This window comes from Schistocerca nitens, chromosome 2 (genome assembly GCF_023898315.1).
Source record: "Schistocerca nitens isolate TAMUIC-IGC-003100 chromosome 2, iqSchNite1.1, whole genome shotgun sequence".
In the NCBI taxonomy this organism is placed as follows: Eukaryota; Metazoa; Arthropoda; class Insecta; order Orthoptera; family Acrididae; genus Schistocerca; species Schistocerca nitens.
In genome coordinates this window covers 520,143,096-520,156,661 of record NC_064615.1, presented here as the reverse complement: position 1 = coordinate 520,156,661, position 13,566 = coordinate 520,143,096, and positions in this window count along the sequence as shown.

Genomic DNA, 13,566 nt, shown 5'->3' with positions numbered 1-13,566 from the left:
CCAATGGGAGCAAGTGTTGAGAGTGGTTGGCATGTAAGTGTCCAGCGGGGAGTGGCTGATAGGTGGATGCAGGTTGAAATATGCTCACTATTTTTTATACACTTGAATTTAGCATATTTCGTGACAGTACTCACTTTTCCATGGATGCTTATAAGATGATATTTGACTTATTTGTGTTGGCTTCAGTCGTCTAGTGAAAGTATGATTCCATAATGCTGTTTCGTTGGCTGCGGAAATGTCCTGGTTGAATGCGTTTGCCTCATTTTTAGTGCTTCAAATACCATTTTTCCAAATGTGCTTCCTTCTTGATGTTTATATAAAAAAGTAGTAGAATAACTCATTTTTGCTGGTCACTTGCAAGTTATTATAACGAGGACCTGTACATTGTTCCACCGTCACACTCCGAGTGTTCACTGCCGACTAACTAAGGTCAAAGATGACTCCAGTGTCAGAGACATTTCACACAACACACAAGCTTTCACTTGTAACCAGTCTCTTTGATATTATTCATCACATCTACTAACATTAATCAATATGCTGTCACTCTCGAACATATAAGCAAATTAGCATGAAATAAAGCAAATTACAATTCACAAAAAATATTGTGACAAAAATATAAGAAAACATTTACAACCTCCCTCATTAGATTTGGTATCGACAAATCTGGTAGAAAATAACACATCTCCCAGATCCATTACAAGGTGTGCATGTTTGAAGTGAGTGAGCATGCAACTTATCTGGGTAGGGGGGGGGGGGGGGGTAATCTTCGGGTACCTGAGGTTGAATGAGTTCCCCTGGTAGGACAGGATTCTCCCCGAAAGTGAATTCTGAGAGAGTTCCCTGTAAGTTGGGCTTGAAAGTTGAGTGGAAGCCGAGGAGCACCCCTGGCAGGGCTTCTCACCAAAGGCAGTCATGGCACCTGAGGGCCGTTTTCAGAGTGCAGTGCCACTGTTCTACCAGACCATTGCTTTGTTGGTGGTAGGCTGTGGTATGGATTTTCTTTATGCCACAGATGTTACATAAAATGGTGAACAAGGAAGACTCAAACTGCCAACCCTGGTCAGTGGTGATGGTGGTCGGACAACCAAACCTAGCAATCCATGAGTAGATGAAACCCTTGGCCATGGTCTCGGCCATGATGTTAGGTAAAGAAACTGCCTCTACCCAGTGGAACATGCCATCAATTGTGGATAGAACTTATCTGTGGCACCGGCCGGTGTGGCCGTGCAGTTCTAGGTGCTTCAGTCTGGAACCGCGTGACCGCTACGGTCACAGGTTCAAATCATGCCTCGGGCATGGATGTTTGTGATGTCCTTAGGTTAGTTAGGTTTAAGTAGTTCTAAGTTCTAGGGGACTGATGACCACAGATGTTAAGTCCCATAGTACTTAGAGCCATTATATTTTTTATCTGTGGCCCTCCAACGGTGGAAGAGGACTAATAAAATTGATATGTACATAGCAAAATCGTCCTGAGGGAATGTTGAACTTGTCCAGTGGTGGGGTGGTTTGGCGGAAAATTTTGTTGCATTGACAGGGAATGCAGCTGCGTGCCGAGGTCTGACAGTCCCATTTTATATTTTTCCAAGTGAAATGCTCGGAGACGAGCTATGTAGTGGCGCAGATGCCAGGGTGAGCGAGGTTATGCAGCATGTCAAAGGCCTGCTGGGGAAGGGGGGGGGGGGGAAGCAACAGGCGTAAGGTACCAGTAGAAGTGTTGCACCACACCTCGTCCACAACACCAGGGAATTTAGCTTTGGTAAACACAAGGGCTGTTTGAGGGTCTGCGAGGAGAGCTTGAGATTCCTCGTCGGAGGCTTGTGGGGAGGCCATGTTGGATAAGTCTATGATGTGTGAAATAGTAGTGATCCACTAGAAAAAAATATGCGGTGATGTTGTCTGTGCCTTTGATGTAGCAAACATCAGTTGTGAATTGGGTGAATTGGGAGACTAGATAAAAGTGGTGGAAACGCTGAGTGGTTGGGTCCTTGGGACGGTTGCAGAAAGCATCTGCAAGTGGTTTGTGATCTGTGAGGATGAAGAACAAGTGACCCTCCACATCAGGACAGAAGTGTTTGATGGCCTCATAGACCACAAGGACTTCTCTATTGAAAGTGGAGTATTTCTTCTGAGCTGTTGACAGTTTTTTTTAGAAAAGAATGAAGATGGGAAACTGTGTCTGCCTTGCATTGATGTAGTACCACTCCCAACGCGATGTCACTGGTGTCTGCAGTGATGAACAACTCAGCCGAGGGGTCGGGGTTGGCAAGCATCATGCTGTGAGTTAAAGAAGTCTTTAGTGCATTGAAAGCCTCCAGCATAGGTGCAGTCCAGTGAACGGGTTTGAGTCTTGAAGCCTGTTTACCTGACAGCAAGTCTTTCAGCGGGGCCTGCACAGTGGCGGAAGAGGGCAGGTGATGGCGGTAGTAATTTATTGTCCCCAGGAAACACCAGAGTCCTTTGTAAGTAGCAGGGGTTGGCAATGATGTGATAGCCTGCATGCAAGTTTTGGGAAGCTGTATTCTGACGGTGGAGATGGTGTAACCCAAGAAAGTGACAGAAGGCTGGCACAGTTGGAATTTGCTTTTGTTGACCTCAACACCATTGGAGTTCAAGGTCTGGAGGACCATGGATAAATGATTTTTATGTTCCTCAGCCAACTTGCTGAAAATGAGTATTTCATCTAGATATGCAAAGCAAAACTCGAACTGTGTTAAGATGGAGTCAATGAATCGCTGCCACCTTTGTTCCGCGTTTTTCAGGCCGAATGGCATGAAGCTGTATCGGAACAAATTGAGCGGCATGATTATAGTTGTTTTAGGGATGTCTTCCAGCGCTACAGGAATCTGGTGGTAGGCACATTTACGGTCAATTAACACTGAAGATTATAGCACCCGATAACATATGAGTGAAACCATGTATGTTAGGCATGGGGTAATTGTCCATGACGGTACAAGCATTTAGATGTCTGTAATCACCGCACATTCAGAAAGAACCATCGTGTTTGAGGGTGATGTGAACTGGTGAAAACCAGTTGCTGTTTGAAGGTTGCAGGATACCTGCCACCAAAAGTTCATTTATTTGCTGCCGGGCCACACACAACTTAATAGGGTTGAGGCATCTAACCTTGTGCCTAATAGGAGGCTGGCAGTGGTAACTATCTTGTGCGTCATTCTCTCAATGACAGAAGAAACTGAGAACTGCTCATGAAACTGATTATTGTTCTGACACTAAGTTTTTGGACGAGTAGGGCATGATGACGCATAGCCATTAGCGTCAATGAGAAAGGGTAGCCCGAAAGTCACTTGCCTAGTACATGAGTGCAGCGTTCGCTTGTGTGGAGAGGGCAGCTGCGCATGCAGTGTGGAGCAGGTCGGAACGCACGGTGAGTGTCTGCTGTCAAACTTGCACTTGATAACCGGCATGGGCAAGAGTGGCATTGGCGTCGCACGTAGAACAGTGATGGCCGCCGAAGCATGTGGCTGGCATGGGAGAGAGGGGGAATGTTTGTGGGGTGGCTGCTTGTATGGTGTGTGTGGTTGCATCATGTGCACGCCTGTCATTAGAAGTGCTGTTTGAAACACAAGGCACTGAACGTGGTGAGCGCATTGGGGGTGTGGAATATACCAGATGCAATTTGTCACATGCAATTAATGTGTTTGAACTAACGTGATGAGTGTCTGAACAGGTGTCGGCCAGAGAACCTTGATTAGGTGGCAGAACTGTGTACTGCAGTTTTAGCAGTGAGTTACGAGCTGCAACAAGCTCGTTGTAGGTGTGTGCAATGCATTGTTTCAGCTCGTTGTTGTCCTGGCAGAGTTGTGCCACCAAGTCATATTCTGACAGTAGATTAGTTACACAGGTCACAATGTCACCCACGGGGGTGGAGCACTTGCATACTAACTCATATGTCGCAAGAGAAGCAGAGGGGGAACATAAGTGAGGGAGCACAGTAACTCAGTGTCAGTGGAATGGTGTAGCACTGAGCCCTCAACTACGTTCAGAGAGAGTTTGTAATGGGACAAAGAATCCATACCGAGAATTGTTTCATCAGTGTCGGCAATGTAAGAAGTCCACAGAATCCACAGAGAATGAGATAGGTGCACCGTTACTTTGACAGAGCCTGAGGTTTGTAATGTTGATGCATTGACAGATCACAGATGTGACCTCATCAGTGAAAAAATGGGGCCAGCCATCGATGCAGGTATGATAGACACGTCAGCACCAATGTCAACTAGGAAAGTGAGCCATGACGAAATGTCAGTCACATGTAAACAACCACTCAGCAGGGAAAACTTGTGGATAGAGTGCAATGTATGAAGATGCCTATGAGATTCCCCACAGGACTTGGCATCTTTTAGGTCCTGTGGTCAGCGTTTGGATACTGGCAGAGTAACCAGCACTTCTTAGCATCCTTACCGAAAACCTTGTGGTACCAGAAGTACGAATGAGCTGGATGTGATGGTAGTGGTGACTGCGGCAGCAGAGGAGGCTTGTCCTCATCAGTTTGTTCTGGCATGTATACCAGCATGAATGGTGCATGAGCAATCGTGGAGTGCTCAGACGGTGGAGAGAGAGAGCGGATGCTGCCAGGCGATTTAGAAGGCACGGGGGCAGAGCAAGCCCTGCCTATGCCAGCAGATGGCTGCTAAACAGGAGCAGTTGTGCCAACTAGCGGTGAGTGGTGAGCTGGCTGGCATTGTTGTAGCAATGAATGCAGTTGGTCTGCGATTGGGAGATGAGAGCCAATTGACTTGAAGGAGTGTGGTAGCAGGTATATCTGTAGGTCAGTAGGCAGCTTGGCAGACCACACCGCCCACAGAGTGACGTCTGGCATGGTATGCTCACTCACAAGTAACCGAAGGCGGCACCAGAGTTCTGATGGGGTTCGGTCCCCCAGGTGTTCCTCATACAAGATCTTTATCATTAATTCTACAGTGAGCAGGTGAGTAATTCAATGATCATCTTCTTCACGAACTCATATTTCGATGGAGGCAGTGGCGAGAGGAGTAGATCACAAGTTACGTCTGAATGATCATGGAGGTGCATGACGAGACACAGGAATTTAGAGTTGTTGTCGGACACGTGATGCAACTCAAAAAGATGCTCAACAAGAGCAAACCATGACACTGGGTTGTCCTCTTAAAAAGGTGGCAGCTTTGGCAGGTGACTTGGAGGTGGGGACGAAGGTGGCTTTGGTATCTCTTGGAAAATCGTCTTGTCCATGATGGGAGATGCTATACAGCAGGCCAGTATGGTAGGTGCGGGTGTGTTTCTGGTGAAAATGTCCATGGGTTGCATTGTCCTTGATGTGTCGCGAAAACACCAAGTGGCTGACATGGTCAGTACTGTGGGAATGGGCGGTTGCGTGGTAGGCATTGGGGTCCTGTAAACTGGGCCGTAGGCTGCAGGCACTGATTTGAATGGACCCACCTCTGCACACTAAAATGACCCTGATTAGTTTGTAAATGAGGCAAAACTGGACCAGGTCATGGTTGATAGTGGCGGGGTGTGTTTGCAGTAATGGCAGCACTGCACATGGCACCACAATAACTGTTGCTGCAGTCCATTGAGATCCAAAGTACGTGTGCAAATGTAGACCGCTTTGAGCATTATATGGCCAACCTGTAGGTACACAGTTCTGAATATTGTTCACTTCAAACTTCACACGTTGACAAGCACAGTCCAATAACAAGAAACCCAAGTCCATTGTTTGTGTCAGCAGTGTAGCACTCAACCATCGTAGAGCAACAAAGTTTGAGGTTAATGTGACTGGAGATCATGAATCGGTGTGAATTAATGTAGAATGGGTCGTTGGCAAGGGAATGAAGGGGTCCGGCGATCATTGTTGAGCTTCCAAATCTTCTAACAAAGCATTGGGTGAGGCAGCCATGGCAGCATGCACATAACCTGTTGATGCTACAACACCGAGCACGGTAGTTGCAGAAGATGTGCAAACTTCAGGGTCAGCAGTATCGGAATGTGATGCATGTAGAGGTATACTGAACAAACTGTCGCACAAATATCTGCACATAAATATATATTTCCACAGTAGTTGTACACACATACACAGCAAGAGACATAAAAGTAGACTCTTAGAATGACATGGCGGCTCAAATGAACTGATCTTAGTCAAAGATCATGTTGTTCATAGTCGATATGATCTATTGACGCCACAAAGTGTACTTTCATTTGATGGAGTCATGAGCTTTCTATTTGGCTTCCAACCAGAACATCCTAGTTAGCAGATGTGTAATTCACATAGTAATTAATATCAAATTACAATATTTGAATATTTGACAATATTTTATATGTGAATTTGAGGCTTAAATGGCCCTTCGAGGGGTGTTCTGTAATCACAAATGAAAGTTTAAAATCAGTATTACATTCTTTTCATTACGTAGCATCTTCTTCAAGAATGTTTCATATTTATGTGATGCTGTGGCATCTTCTTTGTGCCTTCTGTCATACAGTTCGAGCAATATTTTTTCTGAAAAGTTCCATCTTAGTTTTGTCACATCTGTGAGTGATAAAGACATATTTAAACAACATAAGTAGTGGCAAGTTACAAATTGGGTTACTGGGGCTACAGACCCTATCAAATTTTTGTTGATACAATGCTAAAACATCATGGGAATCAATATTACGAAAGACATATTATCAGATAGTACATATTTTACTTGTTTTGCATGGAAATGTTGATGTGACATGCTCCTACTCATGTTACAGCTTATTTAGATAGTTGTGGTTTGTGATTACACAAATTTTATCTGTAATCTCAGGTGCAGTGGCATGCTAAACCAGTCCAAGTGCAAAACACCAATAATTCACCTACAAACAATATTTTTTCTTTTCTAATGGACTCCATGGCCAGTAGTGTCAACATGTAGTATATTACAACTTCACACATATTGTGTGGTCTTCAGTTTTAACATAGAATAACAGCATTTTAACTCAGATACCAGGGTTTGAATAACCAGACTGAGTATAGAAAAAAACTGAGTGTATTAACTTTGCTATGAAATACTTCACAATATTAATGATCTCAGTATGGTGACAACATAGATCACAATCATACCTACAATTGACAGTAAGTTCAGATAGTATTTCCAATTCTCTAATTCCTGAAAGAATATTACATTATAAATTTAAGGGTATATTGTTCAACATCTGTATGTTGCAGATCTAATTAAAGTTGTGGATACAAATGTGCATAATAAGTGACAAGTCCCTCAAATTTACTGCAGAAATACATGTAAATAATCGTCAATCAATATACTATATCTGGTACCAAGAGCACAGATCATATACACTACTGGCCATTAAAATTGTTACACCACGAACATGACGTGCTACAGATGCAAAATTTAACCGACAAGAAGAAGATGCTGTGATATGCAAATGATTAGCTTTTCAGAGCATTCACCCAAAGTTGGTGCCGGTGGCGACACCTACAACGTGCTGACATGAGGAAAGTATCCAACCAATTTCTCATACACAAACAGCAGTTGACCGGTGTTGCCTGGTGAAACGTTGTTGTGATGACTCGTGTAAGGAGGAGAAATGCGTACCATCATGTTTCCGACTTTTATAACGGTTGGATTGTGGCCTATTGTGATTGCAATTTATCTTATAGTAACATTGCTGCTTGCGTTGGTCGAGACCCAATGACTGTTAGCAGAATATGGAATCAGTGGGTTCAGGAGAGTAATACGGAATGCCGTGCTGGATCCCAACGGCCTTGTATCACTAGCAGTCAAAATGACAGGCATCTTATCCACATGGCTGTAATGGATTGTGCAGCCATGTCTTGATCCCTGAGTCAACTGATGGGGATGTTTGCAAGACAACAACCATCTGCACGAACAGTTCGACGACTTTTGCAGCAGCATGGTCTATCAGCTCGGAGACCATGGCTGTGGTTACCCTTGGCGCTGCACCACAGAAAGGAGCACCTGCGATGGTGTACTCAACGATGAACCTGGGTGCGCGAATGGCAAAACGTCATTTTTCCAGATGAATTCAGGTTTGTTTTCAGCATCACGATGGTCGCATCCGTGTTTGGTGACATCGTGGTGAATGAACATTGGAAGTGTGTATTCGTCATCCCCATACTGGCGTATCACCTGGTGTGATGGTATGGGGTGCCATTGGTTACACGTCTCGGTCACCTCTTGTTGGCATTTACGGCACTGTGAATAGTGGACGTTACATTTCGGATGTGTTACGACCCATGGCTCTACCCTTCATTCGATCCCTGCGAAACCCTACATTTCAGCAGGATAATGCGTGACTGCATTTTGCAGGTCCTGTACGGGCCTTTCTGGATACAGAAAATGACTGCTGCCCTGGCCAGCAGATTCTCCAGATCTCTCACCAATTGAAAACGTCTGGTCAATGGTGGCCTAGCAACTGGCTCGTCACAATACACGTCACTACTCTTGATGAACAGTGGTATCATGTTGAAGCTGCATGGGCAGCTGTACCTGTACATGCCATCCATCCTCTGTTTGACTCAATGCCCAGACATATCAAGGCCGTTATTACAGCCAGAGGTGGTTGTTCTGGGTACTGATTTCTCAGGATCTATGCACCCAAATTGTGTGAAAATGTATCACATGTCAGTTATAGTATAATATATTTGTCCAATGAATACCTGTTTATCATCTGCATTTCTTCTTGGTGTAGCAATTTTAATGGCCAGTAGTGTATCTTCCAGACTTCAGACTACTTAGTCATTTCTGCAGAAAAGCAAAAGGTTATGGGGGCAGTTACGTCTACATTAGAAGTGATGTCATATTTCTGCCCATTCAGTTTCCTGAAGATATTCCCAGAGAAAGTGATCTGGAAACATCAGGTGTTGAACTGTTTAGAGGAAAATATGACCATGATTTGTTTGTACAAGACCCCTGATAGTGACATGAACACTTTATTACAAAAGTGAGAATACCTTCTTCATAAGTTATCAAAAAAGAACAGAGATCTGATTATTTGTGATGACTTTGTAGCTACCATGTAGTTCCATTCTATTAATGATAGACTCGTTCATATTCTTAATGTTCAACTTTATTCTGAAGCAATGAGATGGACATTAACATAGAACATCTAAGACAAAACAAACACAAAGCAAAGAGTAAATGGTTATATGCACACTAGGAAGAGCGGAGCTCCAGGAATGTGCAGAAACTTGTACCAGACCCTTTGCCCGGCTCTTGTGCAAATTTCCGGCTGTATTTCCTCCATCGTCGTATCCTCTCGCAGCTTCATCCGACTCGCTGACCTACCATCTGTTGCACCCTGCAGGGTCCCCTTATCTTGCTGCAGGCCTGCCTCCTCTTCTTGTCTTACATCTTCTAACAGTAAGTGAGCCAGCTTCACTTGGTCTATTGACACAGTAACACTCTTATCACGAACTAGGATAGTCAAGGCCTGGTCCATATGGTGTAGTACTTTATAAGGTCCTGTATATGGTGGCTGCAATGGAGTTCTGACTGCGTCGGTTCGCATCATTACATACGAGCATTTGCTCAATTCTCGATGTACGAGCGACGGTCTAACGCCATGCCGTGTCACTGGCTGTGGCCTAAGCTCAGCCAGTTGAACCCTTACTCTCGTTAACAAGTACGCTAGGTCTGTCTCTCCTGTACTCTTCTGAAAAAATTCTCTGGGTAGGCATAAGATTTCCCCGTATACTAATTCTGCTGTAGATGCTCCTAAGTCAGGTTTGAAAACAGTGCGTAAGCCTAGTAACACTAGTGGCAATGCTGCTGACCAATTTTCACCATGGCACATTAACGCGGCCTTAAGTGTTCGGTGCCGCCGCTCTACCATGCCATTGCTTTCCAGGTGATAACTTGTGGTACGGTGACGGCGGAACCCATACATGTTTGCCAGCTCCAGGAACAAGGAGGATTCAAACTGACATCCTTGGTCCGTCATGACATGTTCTGGACATCAAGAATGCCTGACTGACTGTATCTGCTGATATGTGTGAAATGGGGATTGCTTCTGCCCAACTCGTAACTCTGTCAATTGCTGTCAATAGATACTGATAGCCTTTGGACATTGGCAATGGTCCAACAATATCCAGATGCACATGTTTGAAATGACCAGTTGGCCCGTCAACATTACCCACTGGCTTCTTCACATGGCATCCCACTTTACATCACTGACAATCCAGATACGTCTGCGCCCACTTCCAACAGTCTCTCTTAATTCCTGGCCACATGAAATGCTCTGTCATTAATTTTACACTCTCTCGGGGTCCCGGATTAGCCAAACCATGTAACCCTTTGAATACTTCCCGGCGCAAACTCTCCAGCACAAAAGGTCTAGGCCGTCCCTGTGAGGTATCGCACAATAACTGTATTGTCTCATCTTCTGGACACAGTTTTTTTAACTTCAACCCAGTGGGCGTGCTCTGCCAAAAACCTTGCAGCTGTGCATCATCCTTCTGCTCTCTCGCCATTGTAGCATAGTTCACTGAATACTTTATTGCCGCAACTCATGAGAAGTAATCTGCCACCATATTCTCTACCCCATTAATACACTCCTGGAAATTGAAATAAGAACACCGTGAATTCATTGTCCCAGGAAGGGGAAACTTTATTGACACATTCCTGGGGTCAGATACATCACATGATCACACTGACAGAACCACAGGCACATAGACACAGGCAACAGAGCATGCACAATGTCGGCACTAGTACAGTGTATATCCACCTTTCGCAGCAATGCAGGCTGCTATTCTCCCATGGAGACGATCGTAGAGATGCTGGATGTAGTCCTGTGGAACGGCTTGCCATGCCATTTCCACCTGGTGCCTCAGTTGGACCAGCGTTCGTGCTGGACGTGCAGACCGCGTGAGACGACGCTTCATCCAGTCCCAAACATGCTCAATGGGGGACAGATCCGGAGATCTTGCTGGCCAGGGTAGTTGACTTACACCTTCTAGAGCACGTTGGGTGGCACGGGATACATGCGGACGTGCATTGTCCTGTTGGAACAGCAAGTTCCCTTGCCGGTCTAGGAATGGTAGAACGATGGGTTTGATGACGGTTTGGATGTACCGTGCACTATTCAGTGTCCCCTCGACAATCACCAGTGGTGTACGGCCAGTGTAGGAGATCGCTCCCCACACCATGATGCTGGGTGTTGGCCCTGTGTGCCTCGGTCGTATGCAGTCCTGATTGTGGCGCTCACCTGCACGGCACCAAACACGCATACGACCATCATTGGCACCAAGGCAGAAGCGACTCTCATCGCTGAAGATGACACGTCTCCATTCGTCCCTCCATTCACGCCTGTCGCAACACCACTGGAGGCGGGCTGCACGATGTTGGGGCGTGAGCGGAAGACGGCCTAACGGTGTGCGGGACCGTAGCCCAGCTTCATGGAGACGGTTGCGAATGGTCCTCGCCGATACCCCAGGAGCAACAGTGTCCCTAATTTGCTGGGAAGTGGTGGTGCGGTCCCCTACGGCACAGCGTAGGATGCTACGGTCTTGGCGTGCATCCGTGCGTCGCTGCGGTCCGGTCCCAGGTCGACGGGCACGTGCACCTTCCGCCGACCACTGGCGACAACATTGATGTACTGTGGAGACCTCACGCCCCACGTGTTGAGCAATTCGGCGGTACGTCCACCCGGCCTCCCGCATGCCCACTATACGCCCTCGCTCAAAGTCCGTCAACTGCACATACGGTTCACGTCTACGCTGTCGCGGCATGCTACCAGTGTTAAAGACTGCGATGGAGCTCCGTATGCCATGGCAAACTGGCTGACACTGACGGCGGTGGTGCACAAATGCTGCGCAGCTAGCGCCATTCGACGGCCAACACCGCGGTTCCTGGTGTGTCCGCTGTGCCGTGCATGTGATCATTGCTTGTACAGCCCTCTCGAAGTGTCCGGAGCAAGTACGGTAGGTCTGACGCACCGGTGTCAATGTGTTCTTTTTTACATTTCCAGGAGTGTTTGTCGTAAATCAGTTGCCTGAATTGTTTGGTGACAAAGTATCCGTACACCTGCAGAATGTGAAGGTGACCAGTTTGTGATCTGTAAACAATGAAAATGGTCTGGCTTCCACGTAAGGCCGGAAATGCCTTATGGCTTCGTAAGCAGCCAGCAGCTCTCTATCATACGCACTCCAATTTCACTGTGGGTCTGTGAGTTTCTTGGAGAAGAACCCTAAAGGCTGCCAGTGACCGGCAGTCCACTGATGCAACACTGCCCCAATCGCCACCTGACTTGCGTCAACAACAATAGCTAGCTTCGCATCTTTCACTGGGTGAGCTAGTAAAACCGCTTGCTTTAGGCTTTCCTTGATCTGCTCGAATGTGCACTGCATGCTTGCTGTCCATTGTAGCTTCTGATTTTTCCTGGTGTTCGTGCCCACCAAAGCCTCCATGAGTGGTGCTTGTAAAGCCGCAGCTCCTGGCAGATGTCTGCGGTAAAAATTTAAAACACCTAGGAACCTCCGCAACTGTTGCAAATCTAACGGGCAAGGCATCTTCTGTATAACCTTGACCTTCTCCTCCAAAGGACAGATGCCAGCTGCTGAGACTGTGTGACCCAGGCAAGTCACATAAACTGCATTTGGTGTCATTTACCACTTCACCATAAGTACGTAGCCTCTCGAAAACTGTCTGGTGTGCTCTTTGTGGAGGGTTGCTGTCACTGAGAACACCAGTATATCGTCTAAATAGGCAAAAGTGAAATCTAGCCCTCACAGCACCTCATCGATGAAATGTTGCCATGTCTGTACAGCATTTTTTAAACCAAATGGCATGCGTAAAAACTCGAAAAGACCGAAAGGTGTAGTGACTGCTGTCTTCGGTGTGTCACTGTCAGCCACCATTTGATGGTATGCTTTCTTACAGTTGACTACACTGAAATATTCAGCTCCAGCCAATTTATTTGTAAAGTCATGAATGTTGGGAACCGGATACCGATCAGGTATCGTACTGACATTCAACAACCTATAATCACCACAAGGTCTCCAACTTCCGTCTTTCTTCCGCACTAAATGTAAAGGCGAGGTCCTTGCACTATCAGATCTTCATATCACTCCCACTTCAAACATCTCTTTGAACTAAGCTTTTGTGTCTGCAAATCTGTCTGGGGCCAACCTTCTCGGTCTGAGGGAGACCAGAGGCCCGGGCACGGTGTTTATGTGTTGAGTTGTATGATGGGCCACCTTGGTTATCGGCTGCACTGACAGTTCTCTAAGTCAGCATATTTCTGTCACTCCAACCAAACCATGCACCTTCTCTGTGATTATTCCTACATGACCATGCACCACCTCTTTGCCTCTTATAAGCTGCAATAACCGAATGTCCACCGCAATACCGAATGCATATAGAAAATCTGCTCCTAATATGCACTCTGCCACACCTGCAATGACAAAAGTCCAATGACAAATAATACTAGGTCCTAAATTCACTTCTTTGACACAACTGCCATACGTCATTATGGGCTGTTTATTTGCAGCCTTGAGGCAAAACGATGTGCTGTCACTGAGGGAAGTACATTTTCCCTTTGGCCACGTGCTGGCATCAGACCCTGTGTCTATCA